This window comes from Eptatretus burgeri, chromosome 3 (genome assembly GCF_056783735.1).
Source record: "Eptatretus burgeri isolate ZD-2024b chromosome 3, Ebu_testis_v1, whole genome shotgun sequence".
NCBI lineage: Eukaryota > Metazoa > Chordata > Myxini > Myxiniformes > Myxinidae > Eptatretus > Eptatretus burgeri.
This window is the reverse complement of record NC_140963.1, coordinates 113,794,698-113,811,081: the sequence shown is the minus strand read 5'-3', so window position 1 is coordinate 113,811,081 and position 16,384 is coordinate 113,794,698. Positions and strand designations below refer to the sequence as shown.

Sequence of the window (16,384 nt, the reverse complement as noted above, 5' to 3'; positions counted from 1 at the left end):
TACAACTTGAACAATTCAACTCATGATACAGAAGAGTAATAAGATTGCAGAGTGGAAGCAAAGGCAGAAGGATCAAAATAGATTCCGTAAAATTGAAACACATAGGACTTCACAAAAAGTTGCACCATATCATAAGTACCCAAAGCTAACATATTAAAAGAAGTTTGGATTAAGGACAAATATTATTAAAAGAAAACGAGTAGGATTTAGTGGTTAATTAATTAACGTGTCAATAACATTATTTATTGAATCAATGACAATGATTTGACCTTTGAAAGCCTTTGTAAACCTGTGGTGGAAATTTACAGCCACCACATTGTGTGAACATTAGCAGCAGATACCTCTCTGCCTCAGTGGCATAATGATTGGAGCGTCTGCTATGAATATGAGAGGTCAGCGGTTTGATATATACATTCTGTACGTACATGTACTGTATGTCTGGTAGGATAGCCTAGCTCGAGGTATGCAAACTCACTTCTGAGCAATTTAGCCTGGGTTTGAATCTCGGCCCAGCTATAAACTGTCATCCTAATGTTATGCAAACGCATGATTTTTCACAAAAACGAGTTTTTTTCCAATGAATGTTATTTGGTTCTACTCCCATAATTTTAGAACAATCACAGATGAGCAGACCTGGTTTAACGGATGAGTTCAAGGCGGTAATGAGGCGATCAAGTGGTGAGAAATACATTCTCAAAGCAGCATGTTTGTCACAAGTGTAATGTGAGAGCAGAGGCAGAGGAGATGGAAGAGAGGTGGCAGCACAATATGGGAGACTATCCAGTGGGGAGATAAAATATATACTGTGGGGATAGACAGGTACAGAGGAGAGAAGGAAAGAGCAAGAGGGAAGATTTGTGAAGGCAGCAGGACAGATTCAACATGGGACCTGGACAAGGTAGGAGGGTGTACGGAAGCAAGGACAGAAGCGGGAGATCTGGGAAAATGAAATGTTGGTACTGAGCTTCTTGTTGTATGTTCCACCTATGATATTATTCCCTCCCTGATAAACTTGAGGGAGTGGTGTTTGAGGTTGGATGAGTGAGTGATTTTTACAGCGGTCAAGGAACCGTGGCACATCCGTTGAGCCCATGCAGGGTAGCTTTGGCAGCAGGGGGTGGTGTCATGGTCAGGTGCTGGCATCGGTAGTGTACTCGGTGCAGAAGAAGGTGATGGAACACAAGGGGAGAAAACTCAAGAGATGCGAGGGAAATGGTTGGGTGAATTTGTGCGAGAGGGCTAACTTGAGGGAGGAGGGTTTGTTGACGACTCACAGGGATTACTTGGTGTTGGCAGATCAAGAGCGATATTGGTGTTCACAGAAAAGATATGCATGCAATGACACCTTTATGATCAGACATTAATAATTTGGTCTCGTTTAACAAAGCACGTGATTTTGTAAGAGTTATCAGTGCATTGGGAGGACAATGTGAAGGGGGTGTGCGAGAAGATAAATAGGTATGGAACAGAAAGATTTGTGCTGAGTTCATGCCATTTGAAGTTGTGTGCAGAGGTTATGCTGGTAAATCATTGAAAAATCTTTACGTTTAGAGTTGGATGAGGAAGGTATGTGATGAAGTAGGAGAAGTTGTAATAAGAGGATCTGCATGGTTTTGGACACGATCAAAGGAAATATGCCAAGTGGTGTATTTGGGAAGATTGGCAGCTCTGGCATGGACTGTGTGATTTATCTTTTTTGTTGTTGTGTTACACACTCTTTAAAGAGCATTGATGCTGCTGAAACAGTTTATTGGGAAAGGTTATACTGGGTGGTTTGCCATTGCCTTCCCAGCGTTGTTTGTCTTTGCTCTTTCCTTTGAAATGCTGAGCGTAAAGCAAGGAAAAAGCAATTCCCATATTTAAAGTCTTTGGTATGACCACTAGGGTTCAAACCACCAACCTCCCACACTTAAAGTGAGTGCTCTAACAATTACATCACCGAGTGTGTGCATGCGTGCGTGCGTGCGTCCGGGAAGGCAGTGGAAAACCATTCAGCATAACGCTTGCTGTGCTGTGAGATTGCTTCGGAAGTACCGACGCTCTGTAACATAGTATGGTACATCAGGATATATATATATATATATATATATATATATATATATATATATATATATATATATATATATATATATATATATATATATATATATATATATATATATAAAAAGCCCTTTTCACCAATTCAAATCTCAGTCTGCATTCCTCAGCCCTGTGCTTCAATTATGTCGTGACATTTCTCATGAGCTTACGTAAGTATGAAAGGGTTCAAACACTGCTGGCTTATAAAAATGAATAATCTCTGAGCTTCAACAGTTGGAATCTCCCTGTGGAATCTCCTGGAAAAAGGGGATTTACATTGAAGAACGAAATTGCACTCACAATCATTTTTAAGTTTGCTTGGAGACAGCCTCCACACCCACATAAAAGCACCCCAGATGGTTACATCATTGGTTTCTAAACAACAAAGTGGAAAGCGTAATGTGAGCACTGAATGAGAAGGGGCGTTTTGAACACGTTAGATCAAAACACAGTCAGGCATGAGAAAAAGTGCACACACTGCTTACTCTTTAAGGTCACTCCACTAAATCAAGCATTCTTGTGTAAACAATCAACTTGAACTTCACCGTTCTTGCCAAGGTATTAGATTTCTTGTTTGCCAATATCGGTCATTGAATGGTCACATGGACACAATGTGCTAAGGACACAACTAAAGCCTCTTCCAATGACATTTTGTTCTTATATGCTGATAGAGGAATTTGGACACACTTTACTTCATCATCATCATCATCATCATCATCATCATCATCATGGTACGGGATTGTCAAGTCAAGCCAGATTACATCTGACTTGCAACAGGTAGCATGTAAATCTGTACTAACCTGTTTCATGGTCGGGTTGTCAGCGAATAAACCATCTACCCCACCAAGTTTCTTGTTGAGGAGGGTGTGTGATATGGACACCAGGCAGGATTAAAAACAAAACCTGTCAAACGGCGGAGAGCTCCTTGTGAGCCAATGGCCATCCATATCTAGTGCCCATCTGTGTCTGCGGATGTCCTCCTGCAGGTGGGTTACTTTTATTTTATTTTTTTAGGAGGTTGACAGCAGGATTTGCACTCCAACCACTGTAAAACACTTCATTCTGCAAAACCCACTCTGGGATCACCTCCTGTGCTGCTGCACTCTGCAGGGTAGCTCAACAGATGACGGGATTGGGGCAAAGCCTTCGGAACACCCATTCCTTGATGATAGGAGTAAAACCATGGGGTAAACCTCCAGTCAGATTGTGGTGGTGTGTGGCGGAGTGGTGCTGAGGTGTCATCCACCAGACAGCAGTCTCCTTGGGTTAACCTGAGACAGTCCCTTCAGGAGGGTGCCTGGAATGTCCTATCTCGAAGCAAAGATGATCACCTGTCTCTGTTATCATCTGAGCTGAAGCGTTTGAACATTGGTATAGCAGCACTCTCTGAGGAGCGGACACCAGAGTGGCGAGATCATCGCGGGTGATTACACCTACTATTGGTCTGGTCGCTCTGATGGTTACCATGCCCAAGGAGTTGCTGTAGCTGTGTCCAATGACAATTGAGGTAACCCCAGTCAACGAGCTTATTATGAGACTAAGGATTCGTCTCGCCTTGGGTGTCATTTCCCTGGTCTCTGTATATGCTCCGACTGAGGCAAGTGATCTCACCATGAAGGACGCATTCTATGCCGCGCTCAAGTCTGTGGTTGATCAGTGCACCAGAAGAGATACTCTTCTAGTCTTGGGGGATTTCAATGAATCAACTGGAACTGGTAGGGAAAGAGATAGTTTTGAGACATGTGTTGGTCCCCATGGGTCTGGAACTGTCAACCAGAATTGCACTAAGTTCCTCGACTTTGCAAGAAGTCATGGACTTCGAGTGGCTGGTTCATGGTTCATGGACTTGATATTCCAACGCAGGTGGTGTGGCAAAGGAGATTGACCATGTGTTCGATGATGATCGCTGGAGGATGATCCAGACCTGCAGAGTCGACCGGAGTGCTCAGTTCCTCAATACTGACCGCAGGCTTGTTGTAGCAAGTCTGAAGTTGCAGCTTAAATCCAGGAGAACGGTACCATCCCAGCCGAGGCTGGATGTTGGCAAGCTCAAAGATAAGAGTGGAGCTGAGGAGTTTCTGAGCAGGCTGAGTGAGGATTTGGGGGGTCTGGGTGCTTTTCGGAATCCTAAAGAGATGTGGAGTGCCTTCAAGACCACCGTCCTTGATGTTGCCAGTGGATGTCTTGGAACTCACCGCAGGGCAAAGAAGAATTTTGCCTCTCAAGAGACACTGGATACCATTGACCAAAGTTGCAGGACCAGGCTGAATGGCAGAGCTGAACTGTGCAGGGAGCTGAGGCATAAAACATAAAAAAAAAACATAAAAAAATAAAAATAAAAGGGTGGACATTTAGGCCTATGTGCGAGGGATCTGTGAGGGGGTGGAGCATCACCTGTGGTCAAGTGATTGTCATCCTGCTTGCAGGGGAATTCGCACATTGCATTCATCCAAGCCCATCTCTCAATGTACTGCAGTTACAGCAGAGGGTGGAAGGCTCTTGACAGAGGAGACAAAGTGAAGTCCCACTGGTCCAGTTACTTTGAGTGGCTGTACCAGGATGATCCACCAGCTGTCGAGTTGCATGTCAGGGGAGTTACTTTCCCTATTGTTGACCCTCCAATCAACTGTGATCCATCTTCATTTGTGGAAACATAGGCTGCGTTGAACGGGTTGAAATGGGGTCAAGCTCCTGGGATCTGTGGCATCCGTGCTGAACTTCTCTGGGATTACAGGTTTCCGGGGTCAAAACTATGATCCAGGCTTTCAGCGACATCTTCGATGTTGCTGTGTTGTCTGAACCTGTTTGTGGTGAGGATGTTGATGTCACAGATAGATTCACTTACCTTGGCAGTGATATTCAGGTCTCTGCTGGCTGAGAGCCAAAGGTCAGTAGATGACTGGTTCGGGCCTGGGGAGTCTTGATTTCACTCGATCATGGGGTGTGCTGCTGCCGGTACCTATGCAGGAGGTTGAAAGTCCAAGTCTTCAGGTCCTTCGTGCTTCCATTCTTGTGCTACGGATGTGAGACTTGGACTCTGACCAGGGATCTGAGATGGCGACTTAATTCCTTTGCTACCAGGTCTATTCAGAGAATCCTTGGCGATCACTGGTCAGACTTTGTGTCCAACGAGCAGTTGCTGAGAGGGACTGAAATGACATTTGTTACCTGCATCTTCCATCAGCATCAGCTGTGTGGACATTTGGCTCGTTTTTCCGATGCTGATCCTGCTCATCAGATTCTCTCAGTGAGCTAGCCTCATGAGTGGAGGAGGCAAATGGACCCACCACGTGCCTCGTGGTTGCAGCAGGTTGATCAGCATCTGAAGGAGATGGGGATGGGCCAAGCATCTGCCTGGGGGATGGCCAGATGGAGGCCCCTGGAGTACCGGCGGAAAGTGGACGCAGTGATGCGCTGCTCCGGCGCATGCTCCCATGCCTTATCTGACCTGACTGTAATACCTGGTCTCTGCTTCAGCAAAACTTAATGTGTGTGCCTGCATGAAGGTTCAGTTGAGGTAAAATCTCCTCCCCCACCTCAAGCCAGTCTGATCTAGCTTTTCACAACTTGCTGTGGAGACTGTTCCAGTCGTCGACCACTTGATTGCTGAAGAACCTGCTTCTAACTTCCAAGTGACTCCTTTCTTTGAACAACCTGCAGTTGAGTAATGACTTGGAATGAAAAAGTGCTCTGGTTCCAATTTGAAAATTCCATGTAATAATTTGTACACAAATATCATATCTTCTTGTCATCTTCCTTAGTAGAAGGAATGCATGTTCAATTCCCTGAGCTTCTCCTGATAGCTTCGCTGGCATATTTCAGGGATTAATTTGGTAGCTGTCATTTGTACTGTCAACCTTTTTAGCGACTTATTTGTACCTTATCACAAGACATCTTCATAATCCAAGTCAGGTCAAATGAGTGTCTTGGACAGTAGAGAGAGAGAGCGAGAGCGAGAGCGAGAGCGAGAGCGAGAGCGAGAGAGAGAGAGAGAGAGAGAGAGAGAGAGAGAGAGAGAGAGAGAGAGAGAGAGAGAGAGAGAGAGAGAGAGAACTTTTCTCTCCAAGTGTTGTCTTGACTAGCCCCTGTAGTTGGTCAGCCTTGTTAATGACCAAAGAGACATTTCACTCTGAGCATTATGTCACCCATGATGAGCACCCCTCTGCAAAATCAGCGTTCTCCGTTTCCAGCACATCGGTAATGACATCGTTTGAGGAAGACTTCTTTTATCAACCTCTGCCCCCATTGTCATTCCCTTTCGTTTTGACAAAGGGTAAGGCCTCAAACCTCAGCTTCACTTTTATTCACGGCAGATCTATTACCTTTTGAGCCATTTTATTTCTTATTAATTTATATGTACAGTATGTGTTTCTCCATTTCGCATCTTGCCTTAAGTTCTTAGCTGATGCAAAAATATTCACCTCCTTTCTGCTGTTGTCTAGTTGGATGAGTAGTATCCTTGGTTTCATGAAGCCAACACCAGGCCTGCTGCTGAAGCTGATGCGAGTGGAGTCTCTCAGTTTATCTGCCTGGCACACTGTCGAAAGTCCATCTCACCACCTGCTTCCTTGTACTTCTTCCAAATTATACTTTTTTATTCGAATCACAAAGCACTTTCCTTGTAACATTAGAAGTTCTTCTTTTTTGTCTCTGTTGGACTTTCTATTCAGCATAAACTCCTCAACACACACCTCTGGCTCATTGACAAATTCCACCCCCCCCCCCCAAGCTTGTTCATAGTTTGTATTTCTTAGTTTTTCTTCCCAGTCAATCTCACTTAGTATTCTATTTAATCCATCGTAGCCTTCTTTCAGGGAGTTGAAACGGCTTGCCTTTTTTCCTAGCCGATGCCTCTGCAAATGTAGTGAAACCTCAAGGCAGCGAACATATTGAAATGGAGTGAAACCAGTTGTCACTTCAGCGCAAAGGTTCCATGTGTCTCACTTTCGAAATAATATCCTCATTGTTTGTTATTACCAAGTCAAGTACATTTGCACTATCCATCCATCCACTGGGACCATACTCTGTGCAGAGCGTTGGTGCTGCCTAAGCAGTCTCCTTGGCTATTGGGTACAATTCTGGATGGGTCGCCACTCCAACACAGGATACCAGCATGCTGGCACTCATTTTGCCGACCTCGGAAGGATGACAGGCAGAGTCAACCCCACCTGGTATTAATTCAACAGCCGAGTGGGATTTGAACTCAGGATCCTCAGATCCTAAGCCCACCACCCTAACCATTAAGCCAACACCAGGCATATTTGCACTATGACCTATAAGATAGTGTGTTGACTCGGTGACATGCTGGTGTAAATATTTTCCCTGAATCATGTCCAGAAACAAGTGCGATAGATGGTGAGGTGGCATGGTCGTATGTGCTGCAATCGATTTCTGGGAAGTTCACGTCTCCTCTCAGAAGCAAATGCATTTCACGGGCTACACTTTCCCTTTTTAGAAGTTACGTAATGCTTTGGAGTTCTCTGCCGCTGGAAGGGCTCCAATAAATAGATCGCACAAGTATATTTTGCATCACATTCAAACATAACGAGCACCATTGTACTTCTTGAAATTCTGGGCTCAGCTCTTCCTTTGCATCTTGTAGCGTTGTCTTTATGTATAAGGCAACCACGCGGCTGGAATTCTCTTACTCGATGTTCGTGAAGACATTGCAACCATTAGCCAAACTACTCTTGTTAATACCTTCAAACTGTTTTTGGATAGAACTTCAGTTGTAACGATGAAGTCTGGGTTAGTTTATCAATGAATCAGGATGAGAGTACGGTAAAAGACTTTCAGATCAGACTGCTCACATCTGTTATCTTTCTCCACACCATTTTATGGATGACTCATTGCTTCTAGTCACTTCTGGCTATCCTCTGGTATGCCTTCAGGAACCCCAATGAAGCTTTCTTCTTCACCCTGTAGATTAACTTAAAATTGAGAACGATTTCCACTCTCAGCTTGTTCTCTGCTCTCCTGTTTTCCAGTGTCCTGGGGTTATGATAGAGACCCGGCCAGGTTTGATGAGTTCTCATGACTTCTGGCATCCTGGGGTTCTGCTGGAGACTCGTCTCGGCTTCACGAGTTTCATCTTCCTTTGATAATAATGATTCTACCCTGTCCGATGATGAGGTCCCCCCCCCCTTCATTTTCATTCCTTCCTCTTAGTTCCTGCTTCAGTTTCCAACTGCCTTCCCTCTGACTTGCAGTCATATCAGGTGCTATATGTACAGTATGTGTTTCTCCATTTCGCATCTTGCCTTAAGTTCTTGGTTGATGCAAAAATATTCACCTCCTTTCTGCTGTTGTCCAGTTGGATGAGTAGTATCCTTGGTTCCATTTTTCTGTTCTGATTTCTCCCACCAAGTCTAACTGCTTTGTTGACATGAATCTCATGAACTCCCACTCTGTGAGGATATCGATTGCCACCTTCCTGTCTTCAGACAGCTTGTTGTGAATCACATCTTGCTTAGATTCAGGAACATTGAACATCAAGTTGTTTGTTTTTTTTTCTCTTTTCCCTGTCCACTGGTTCTTGCATGGTTACCATGTTAACAACACTCTCAGTAGTTTGTTTGTTTCATGATCTAAATCACTTGGTTCTTGGCTTTGAATAAAGGATTGATGTTTGGGTTTGGAGATGACAAGTGGTATATTCCTACTTGTCACTTCAGCACATGATCTTCTCATTTGTTGGATTTCATCATCAATCATGTTCTTCAAATATTTCTGTGACATGATTTTGTCATCTTGTTTGCTGAAATTCTTCTCTACCTTGCTGGTCAAATGATTCACTATTTTCTTGCTCTTCATGGGAACTTTAACTACTTCCAAAGCACTAACCTTCCGGTTCCGGTTTTCAGCAGCGGTTTTGAGGTAACTCAATTCCGGTTCCGGTTTTGAGCAGCGAGAGGTCTCCTTTGGGGCTCCCTGCTGACGTTCTCAAAGCTAAGTTTCCGGTTGTTATTTGTCCCGTTTTAACTGTTTAATTTTCTCACCTACATGTTACTGTGTGTTGCTAGTTCGGTTTTGTTTCCAAAATCGTGCTATTTTGTGAGTATTTTTGTCGACGTTCTTACCTGTGCTTGAGGCCTAGGCGTAGGCTTGAGGCCTACCGGTTCCACTCGGTGTTCGATCGTTTTTTTTTTGCTGTTTGTTTTTTCTCCCCATTACCTTCATTTTCTATCCTCCCCATTACCTTCAATTTTGATCCTCCCCACTTTCCAAACATCCCCCATTCTCCCAAATAATCTCTTTCTTATCTCAAAAAAAAAAAAACCCTACAACAACAACAACAACAACACGCTCACCTTCTCCCGATTCTGCTTCTTCTTCTTCCTCTTAACTTCCTCCTCGTCTTCTTCCTCGATTTTTTTTTTTTTTTTTTTTACACTTCCATGATCTAATCTGTTGAACTCTCTCATATATTAATATTAACAACAAAAAAAAAAAATATATATATATATATATATATATATATATATATATATATATATATATATACCCAACAACAACAACACGCTCACCTTCTCCCGATTCTGCTTCTTCTTCTTCCTCCTCTTAACTTCCTCCTCGTCTTCTTCCTCGATTTTTTTTATTTTTTTTTATACTTCCATGACCTAATCTGTTGAACTCTCTCATACATTATTTTTAACAACAAAAACGATCTTATAATGCTTCATCTTCCTCTCTCACACATGTGGTACTCTTTACTGTTTCACAATGCACTACTCTTCTGCTATTTTAACAGACTGCTCTCATTTCGAGCTCTCCTTCATTCCTTGCCTAAAAAATCCAACTATTGCAGCACTTCTTCTCTCCATGCTCTGAATTCGCCTTCATTGCACCCATCAAGAATTGTGTTAAATCGCATTTCTGACCTAAAACTTTTAAAAACCACAGTTTGCCATGGATGCTCGCTTTCCATCAACCATTCTTTTTTTCCAAATTCAGTGCCAACTCACCCCCCTCACCCCTCACTCTCACTCTCAAAGCAACCATCCCACTCTTCTCCCTCCAAGCCTCCCTCTTACCTCTCTCAAAAATCGCCCCCTCACCTTTCTCCCACCTTTCATCCCCCTCACTCTTCCTTCTCAAAGTTGCCCCCCCTCTCATCCACCAACCTGCCTCCCTCCACTGCCCTCTCACCTCCATCTCTTCACTCCACCTCCTCAAATCTTCAACTGCCTTCTTCCTTATCTCTTGTCCCCCCTCTCCCCCAACACCACAGAGCCTTTTCTCCTCGTCATTCGGCCCCCTCCCCTCGCTGTTCTGCAATACCCCACACTCCTTCAGCAACCCTCCTTACCTGCCCCCTCGTCCCTTGTCCTACCCTCCCCTCCCCTCCACCTCCTGCACCCAAAGCCTCCTCCCCTTCCTCTTCATTAAAAGTGTGGACCTCAAATATCCAGGGCCTTCGCTCAAACCTTTCAGATCTTTCCATACAGGTTGCCACTGACAAACCAGACATTATCTGCCTAACAGAAACTTTCCTCTCCCAAGACGTGTCTGACTCCCAAGTATCTCTCCCTGGCTACTCCCTCTTACGGTATGACAGACCTGAGCCTCGTCCTGGTGGAGGTGTTGCTCTCTTCATCAAAGACTCTATTCCTCACTCTCCATGCACTGCTCTCAGTCCCCCACACCCCCAGGAATACCTCTGGCTTCGGCTTCCCCTCCACTCCCACCTCATGTTTATATGTGTACTGTACCGTCCACCGAACAGTGATGACTCCATCTACACCTCACTATCCGAAAACATGGACCATCTTCTATCTTCTCATCCAAACTCTCTCTTCCTCTTATGTGGTGACTTCAATTGTCATCACGCCAGTTGGCTAGGTGTGGGTACCTCTCTCACCTGCCATGGCACCTCAGCAAAAGCTTTCTGCGACTCATTGGGACTGACTCAATCGGTCAACTTCCCGACCCGGATCTCAACCAATGGTACCCCATCTCTTCTGGATCTGATTTTGACAAATTTCCCTGATAATATCTGCTGCTCTTCCTTCGCTCCAATTGGTTCTTCTGACCACGTCCTTGTTAAAGTGGACATCTCTCTGGCTGTTATCAGAGAACCACCTCACCGCCGTCGAGTCTGGCATTTCACTCAAGCCGACTGGCAGGGTCTCCGAGCAGCCATCAAACTTACAGACTGGTCTCCTATCACTACTTTCTCAAACATCAACTCATCCTGGGAATTCTTTCAAAGAAACTTGCTCTCCCTCATGCACAGATTTATCCCCTCTCGTGTTCAGTTGTCTTACCCTTCCTCCCGCCCTTGGTTTACTGAAGCTTGTGGCGAGGCAGTTGTCCTGAAACAACTTGCCTTTGCCTCATGGAAAGCAAACCCAACTGAGGGCAATCTCAGTTCTTTCCACAAAGCTCGGAACAAGTGTGTATCTACCCTCAGGAGAGCCAGAAAACAACATCTTTCTCATCTCAAGTCTGAACTCTCAAACCTCTCTCCCTCCTCAAAATCCTGGTGGCATTTAATCAAATCTGTTTCTGGTGTATGTTCCCCCTCCATCCCCTCCCTTACCTCAAATGGCCGCACTGCTGATTCCACATGTGATAAAGCTGAATGTCTAAACTCGGTGTTTGCAGCTAAATCTTGTGTCCTAAACCCATCACTATCTCTACCCACTTTACCCAGTCGCACCCAACTGTCCCTGGACTCTGTATCCTTTTCTCCTGACAAGGTGGAGAGCTTGCTTTCAAACCTCGAGTCAGATTCTGCAACCGGTCCAGACGGCATCAGCCCACGTGTCCTCAAAGCCTGCTCTTCTGCTCTTGCTCACCCTCTCTCTGTTCTATTCACCCTCTCATTTGCCCAAGGTCATCTGCCATCTGCTTGGAAATCTGCTAACATCACCGCCCTGCATAAAAAGGTGCAAAAACAGATCCCTGTAACTACAGACCAATCAGCCTTCTCCCAATCATCAGCAAGGTTATGGAATCCATCATCGCCTCAGATATGAAATCCTTCCTCTTCTCCAATGGCTTGATTTCCAATCATCAATTTGGTTTCAGACCAGGTCACTCTACCCTGGATATGCTGCTTCTGCTCTCCCATCAATGGATGGAGGTCCTCAATGCCAGACAGGAAATCCGAGCCGTATCCCTGGACATATCACGTGCTTTTGACACAGTCTGGCACCCTGCACTACTCACCAAACTCTCTTCCCATGGTATTCAAGGCCATCTCCACTCATGGCTCGCAGACTTCCTCTCCTGTCGCAGTCAACGTGTGGCCCTAAATGGAGTTCTTTCATCCCCTCTTCCTGTGCAGGCTGGAGTTCCTCAAGGTAGCGTTCTGGGCCCTGTTCTTTTTCTGGTTTTCATCAATGATCTCTCGGACTCTCTGGAAAATCCTCTATTTCTCTTTGCCGACGACTCCACCCTCTGCCGTACCATCTGTCATCCCTCAGACCGGCAAGCAGCAGCTTCTTCACTCACTGCAGATCTGGATAAAATCACAAACTGGTCCAACACGTGGAACATGTCTTTCAATCCAGAGAAATCTCACACTCTCACTATGTCTCTTCGAAAGGACCCTTTACAAAACCCCCCCATCCACTTTCTCAACAATCCTCTGGAAGAAGTCTTTTCTTTCAAGCTTCTAGGTCTCACTATCTGCCATGACCTTTCCTGGGAAAGTCACATTTCCAACCTCGCCTCAAAAGCCAGTCGCCGACTGGGAATCCTCCGTCGTGCTAAGTCCTTCCTCGGCCCTCTTGAGTTCCTGACCACTTACAAAGCTTTTGTCCGTAGCCTGATGGAGTACTGCTCTCCCCTCTGGGCTGGTGCTCCTGCCTCCCACCTTTCTCGGCTTCACGCTGTCGAAACCAGGGCATTTAAGATCATCGGCATCTCCCGCAATGAAGCTGAGTCTTTGGGCCTCTCACTCAATCACCGCAGGTTGGTCGGTGGTCTTTCTGTCTTCTACCGACTCCTCTCCAGCCTTGCCCCCCCTGCTCTCTCTGCGATTTGTCCCCACCACATTTCCACAGGACGCTCAAGGTCCGCCAACAACCCCCTTCTGGTAAAACTACCAAAATCACGAATCACTGCTCATCTTCACTCTTTCATTCCTCTTTTTCCCGCCTTTGGAATAAACTTCCTCACTCTATTCTTTCCCATTCTTCCCTCCAGGCTTTCAAAACAGCTGTTCACCACCACCTCTTATCATCCCCCATCCAAATCCTCGATCTTTTCTACCCCCGATAATCCACCCAAGCCCACTTCCTTCATTTCTCCTACTTTCCTTCCTGAAAGTCCCTGAAATGTCCATCTTCTCTTCGCCATGTTCCCCGTCCCATCCCCATCCCTCTCCCTTCCACAGTTCACCTAATGTGTCTGTTCCCCACTGTTTTGTCCCTTCCACTCCCGCCCCTCTTGTCTCATGCCTCCTTGCTGTGAGTTGTGTGTTCGCTCTCATACGAGCCTCGACCAAGGTATACAAAAAAAAAAAAAAAAAAAAAAAACCTTGCAGATTTTGCAAAACCAGTCTGCTGCACACTTCATATGAAATTAAGAAGTTATACATCTCGGAAACTATATACTTTGGTTATTATTCAAGACAAAAGGCAAGGTACTGTCTACTTCCTAAAAATAACCGAAAGCTTGGGGACTTTTGGCCTCTACTTTGCCCGAGGTGCTATATACTTTGCCTGAGGCACGATCCTTAGAACCGACAACTTCACCTCTCTCCTCAAAACAAAATCCTCAATCTCTCTCCTCAAAGCAGGATACTTGGACTTGATCCAAGTGTCACCTTAACCACCCACACCTCCCCCCTCCAACATTGTAACTTTTCAAGCAACAAACGTCAGTAATCACAAAATTAAATGGAAAACTCTTTATGTCAGGGGTTTTGAGACATGTTCGACATTGAAAAGGAATAGAGTTATTGGCCTCATGGTGGTTATCTTTTGCTTGTGCGCTGGGAATAGCACTGCCTGACCCCACATCAAATAAACACTTTATAGCAGCCTTTGGTGGCCTCGAAACAGCTGCCAAAGCCAATGTGTAGTCGCTTGAAACCTTGCCCAGATTCTGAAGTACATACACCCAAAATTTGGGGCCTCTACATGCTCATGTTCAGTCATGAAAGAGCAACAAACGCACACAAACACTTTGAATTATTTACAAGATTATGTGACGTGAACCGAATCTGTTAATGATGCCATACTTGTTTTGGAACTGGAACTTTGACAGAACTATTTGTGATGAACCACAAAGGACAAGGACTTGGATATTGGCTTACTTCAATGAACTACAACATAAAGAGAAAAAAAAGACAAATCAACACTGAGTACATGACATTTGAACCTGGAATTCCAGTAACGTGAGAGATGGATTCAGATGAGAATGACAAGCAAGCTAACCTGATAAAGTTAATTGTTAACATGGCAGATAAATTGAATATTTTGGTTGTTGATCTGACTGGATTTGATTCTCACTCCGCAGTAAAAAAAAATAATAATAACAACAGAGGTAAAATATAACAGAAGTCATGGCTGTGATGACATTTACTCAGAAACTTTGAATCAAGAAATGGCTTGACGACACTGACTGCAGAGAGAAAAGCAGCAACATTGTTGTGACGTCACTCGTATACACAGTACCCCGGTAAGTGATATGGAACTTCCCCCAAGCTCAATGGCTGTGTTTCTCTCATCTAACGGTCGTGTGTGTGTGTGTGTGTGTGTGTGTGTGTGTGTGTGTGTGTGTGTGTGTGTGTGTGTGTGTGTGTGTGTGTGTGTGTCCTCCATAACTCCAAAACCATGAGACCTAGCAGCCTGAAATTTTGCGTGCATACTAAAGGAACTCCATGGGAGTGCAAGAGTGAAAATTGGATGTTTGGGTTAATTAAAACAACCCTTTTGAAGATAACGGCCTTATTTAATTATGTCCTTTATAAGGCGCATCCTCGGCCACCGCTCTCTATGGGGTCTTGAGGCGTTTCCTGAGTAACCTCACTGGGGTCTGAAACTGCCAAGTTTTTTGGCCTGCTCAACCATGCCTGACTTGGAACAGGCCAGAACGATTTCTTAATGATAAAGTTGTTGTTTTCACTTTCCTCAATCATATTATTGCATACCTGTTCATCATCGCTATGAATTGTTAGGTATATTGCAATGCTTATAAACGCCCAGAGCCACCAGCGTCCGTGGCTTAATTTCATTTCCGCACATGCCATAACCTCAAGAATCTCTTAAACTAAGCTGAGTAATAAAAAAAAAATTAAGCTCTAGATTTGAACTGAGCAGCAGTTCCGATTCCCCAAAAAAGTGTTCAGTGTCCAATTCGGTTTCTCTGTATTACATACGGTATTCCATGTTTCAGCCAGTTTTCTTCTCGAATTAGAGCACTTGAAAAACCGATATTTTTTCCAAAGTCCACTTTTACGGTGTCCCTAATTTTTGCTATGTCCTTAATTATGTGGCAGTGTGTAACTTCGAAGTCTCAACAAGTGTCCGTCTATTCATATTCAAAATTTCACAAACTTCATCCAATGGTTCCTAAGTTATGAACCCTCATGTTTGACTATTTTACAACCAGAGTCAAAATTTTTCCATGTCCAAATTTTTGGGGTTCACCCCATGAGCAAAAATAGGGGCAATAACCCTGGGTGCTCGCTTGATAGAATAATGATACGGAGGAGGAGGTCAATGTGGGACGGAATCAGCAAAATATACCAACAAAGCAATGTTACAGCAAATACTTATTTTGGGGGCAACCCCCAAAAACCCTCTTAGACCCCAATTTTGTTCATGTCATGAACAAACTTTGGTATATCATAGGAGATGAAGGTTGTGGTCAAGTTTCATCAAAATTGTGTGTGTGGTTTTGGAGAAGAAAGCAAAGACCTTTTGGGGAGGGGGGGCAACCCCCTCCTCTCCCTGTAGGAATTTTCAGTCCCTGTGTTCAAGTTGCATCCAGTGAAACTGTCCCATATAAAGGGAGGGGCGCTTCGCGCCTCCCTTGATTGGTGGAAGTTAAAGAACCGCTCGTGTTGTTGCAAAGAGATGACATGGTATCGTTGGCACCTTGAACAAATTACAAATTCCCCACTATATCAGCTCCATTAAAATGTCAGGCCTCTGAAAAAAAGTAAAACTTCCACGGTTGAACCCACAAATATCAATTGTGGCTTTTATAGTACAAGTCATAGTTGTCGAAGTAATAGTAGTGGAACTAATAGTTGACTGTAGAAGTAATATTTATCTTTACAGAAACTTGACAGAACAGTTGTCGACAGTCTTTCTTTAACAATTTTAATGTTTTACCCTTACAATAT

At 44.4% G+C, this 16,384-nt stretch overlaps 2 protein-coding genes across 5 annotated transcripts in view; one reads left to right on the top strand and one right to left on the bottom strand.

Moving 5' to 3' along the window:
* The window catches only part of LOC147030766 (tensin-1-like), a 434,197-nt gene that overhangs the window by 261,132 nt on the left and 156,681 nt on the right, over positions 1–16,384 (bottom strand). The gene's annotated exons all lie outside the window — the stretch shown is intronic.
* The window catches only part of LOC147030767 (uncharacterized), a 36,185-nt gene continuing 20,556 nt past the window's right edge, over positions 756–16,384 (top strand). The window contains exon 1 of the mRNA XM_085875177.1: positions 756–898. The gene's annotated coding sequence lies outside the window, so the exon portion shown is untranslated. The remainder of the gene's footprint in view (positions 899–16,384) is intronic.